Below are 3,367 nucleotides of genomic sequence, written 5' to 3' on the forward strand. Positions count from 1 at the left end.
CAAAAAAAAAAAAAAAAAAAAAAAAAAAAAAAAAAAAAAAAAAAAAAAAAAGAGGAAATAGGTTTATGGTCATGCCACCCTGAATGCGTCCGATCTCATCTGATCTCAAAAGCTAAACAAGGTCATGCCTGGTGAGTACTTGGATGGGAGAAAATAGATTAGAGCATAGATCATGGGGCCATCCTGAGGAAGGTACAGAAGGAAAGCCATCACAGAGGTGACAAACAGCTATATGCCCCATGGGACCTCTCTTCAACATCTGGCCAATGAAATGTAGCCAGAGTGATGTGTGGCACTTTCCAGGGGGAAGGTGAAGAGTCAGTGTTTGATTTGCTACTTTGTCTTTTCTTTCAATGACTGGCCAATAATACAGTTGGAAACTGCTGTGTTAGCGCTGGTCTTAGAGTAAAACTAAAACACGGCAGTGTCCCAGCTTACCTGCAATGAATGTATAACCATAACAAGAAATGAATGTATAACCATAACAAGAAATAAATCCTTACTTGGCCTTCTTGTGATCATCATTTACATATCTTAATAATGTGGGCATTTTGAAATATGATTTAGGGCTGGGCACGGTGGTTCACGCCTATAATCCCAGCAATTTGGGAACCTAAGGTGAGGATTGCCTGAACCCACGAGTTTGAGACCAGCCCGGGCAACTTGACAAGACCTCATGTCTACAATAAATCAAGAAAAATTAGCCAGGCATGGTGGTGAGTGCCTATAGTTCCAGCTACTTGTAAAGCTGAGGTGAAAGGATCGCCTGAGCCTGGCAGGTTGGGACTGCGGTGGTCGTGAGCGTGCCACTGCAGTCCAGGCTGGGTGACAGAGTGAGACTCTGACTCAAAAGAAATTATATATATATATATATATATGATTTGGATTTTAAAATTCTGTAATTTAAAATTACTGATATTTTGGGGTTGTTTGTTACCACAACATAATGTGTGAACATATCCTGATGTGTACATATGTTCTAAAAGATATTAAAAACACAATTATTTAAAACTGTTTGCCTATATTTGCTCATTCCTATAAAAATCTTTTTCCATAAAAACTTTTTTTTAATAAGAATTGAACACTTGACATGCAAGTGAACGAATGTTTAAATGTACAATATACTCATTAACTATAATGCTGTACAGTAGAGCTCTGGAACATATTCATCTTACATAAATGAAACTGTATACCTATTGAACAGAAACTCTGCATCTTCCCTTTCCCCCAGTCTCTGACAACCACCATTTTACCCCCTGCTTCTGTGAAGTTGACTATTTTGGAGAACTTTACATAGACTCATGCAGTATTTGTACTTCTTGACTAGCTTATTTACCTAGCATAATGCCCTCTAAGTTCATCCATGATATCCCATATAGCAGGATTTTCTTCTTTAAGACTGGGTAATAGTTCACTGTATGTATATACCTCATTTTCTTTACCCATTCATCCATTGATGGACATTTAGGTTGTCCCACATCTTGGCTATTGTGAATAATGTTGCAATGAACATGGGAATGCAGATACCCCTTCAACATTTTGATTTTATTTTCTTTGGATATATACCCAGAAAATGGATTGGTGGACCATATGGTAGTTCTATTTTTAGTTTGTTGAGGAACTGCCATACTATTTTCCACATTGGCTGCACCATTTTACATTCCCAATAGTGTACAAAGGTTCCAGTTTCTCCACACCCTTGTCAACACTTATTTATTTATTTTTTTTACAACAGCCATCCTAACAAGTATCAAGTGATAATCTCATTGTACTTTTGATTTGTGTTTCCCTGATGATTAGTAATGTCAACTACTTTTTCATATATATATATCAGTCATTTGCATGTCTTCTTTTATGAAATGTCTATTCAAGTCCTCTGCCCATTTTGAAATAAGGTTAATTTCTTTCTTTCTTTCTTTCTTTCTTTCTTTCTTTCTTTCTTTCTTTCTTTCTTTCTTTCTTTCTTTCTTTCTTTCTTGCTATTGTGTTATAGGAGCTCCTTTTTTTCCCTTCTATTAACCTCTTATTAGATATATGGTTTGCAAATATTTTCTCCCAATCTGTAGATTACCTTTTTATTTTGCTGATTGTTTTCTTTGCGTGCCGATTTTTAGTTTGACATAATCCTATTGGTCTATTTTTGCTTTTGGTGTCTGTGCTTTGGGGATCATAGGTAAGAAATTATTGTCAAGGTCAATGCAATGAAATTTTCCTCCTATGTTTTCTTTTAGGAGTTTTAAAGTTTCAGGTCCTATGTTTAAGTCTTTATTCCATTTTGAGTTGATTTTGTTTATAGTGTGTGTCCAATTTTATTATTTTGCATGTGGATATACAGCTTTTCCAACAACATTTGTTGAAGTGATTCTTCTTTCTTCACTGTGGCACTCGTCAAAGTTCAGTTGACTATTTATGTGTGAGTTTATTTCTGGGCTATTTACTTTTTAAATAAACTATATTTTCTAATCTAACAAAAAGAAAGAAAGAAAGAAAGAAAAGGTAGATAGGACTGTTTGAATCCTTTTATGATTCCAAAGAAATTTTAGAATTGATCTTTAAAATTTATGTAAAGAATGTCACTGAGATTTTGTTAGCGATTGTATTGAATCTATAGATCATTTTGGGTAGTATACACATTTTTAACAGTTTAAAATCTTTCAAGTAATGCCCATGCAATGTCTTTCTATTTATTTGTCTTCTTTCTTATTAATGTTTTGTAGTTTTCAGTGAACACGTCTTTTGTTTCTTTGGTTAAGTTTATTCCTAAGCATTTTATTCTCCCCTCCAACATTTTATGTTATTTGTGCCATAGCTTACTTCTTTTTGTGTTGCATATACATTAACATATTTTCATGGTCACAGTTTTTCAGTACCTTTGCCTTCTAATTTTTATACTAGTATTAAAATTGTTAAAACACTACTGTTACAGTATTATAGTATTCTGTATTTGTTTATATATTTACCTTTAACAGAAAGTGCTATGCTTTCACAAGTTTTGCATTGTTGTTTAGTGTTCTTTCGTGCCAACTTGAAGAATTATCTTTAGAATTTCTTGTTAGGTGGGTCTAGTGGTATTGAATTCTCCCAACTTTTGTTTTAGAAAATTCTGTATCTCTCCTTCACATTTGAAGCACGATCTTTTCTCGTGTAGTATTCTTTGTGGCAGTTTCCCCCCAGCATTTTGAATGTATCATCCCATTTCTTTCTGGCCTGCAAGGTTTTTGCTGAGAAATCCACTGATAGTCTAATGGGATTGGGGGAGTTATGTGAGTAGAACCCTTGTACATGACAAGTTTCTTTTCTCTTGTTGCTTTCAATTTTTTTTTTTTTTTTTTTTTGTTGGAGTCTCACTCTGTCACCCAGACTGGAG

This window comes from Carlito syrichta, unplaced genomic scaffold (genome assembly GCF_000164805.1).
Source record: "Carlito syrichta isolate Samal-C Ts95f unplaced genomic scaffold, Tarsius_syrichta-2.0.1 Scaffold315831, whole genome shotgun sequence".
In the NCBI taxonomy this organism is placed as follows: Eukaryota; Metazoa; Chordata; class Mammalia; order Primates; family Tarsiidae; genus Carlito; species Carlito syrichta.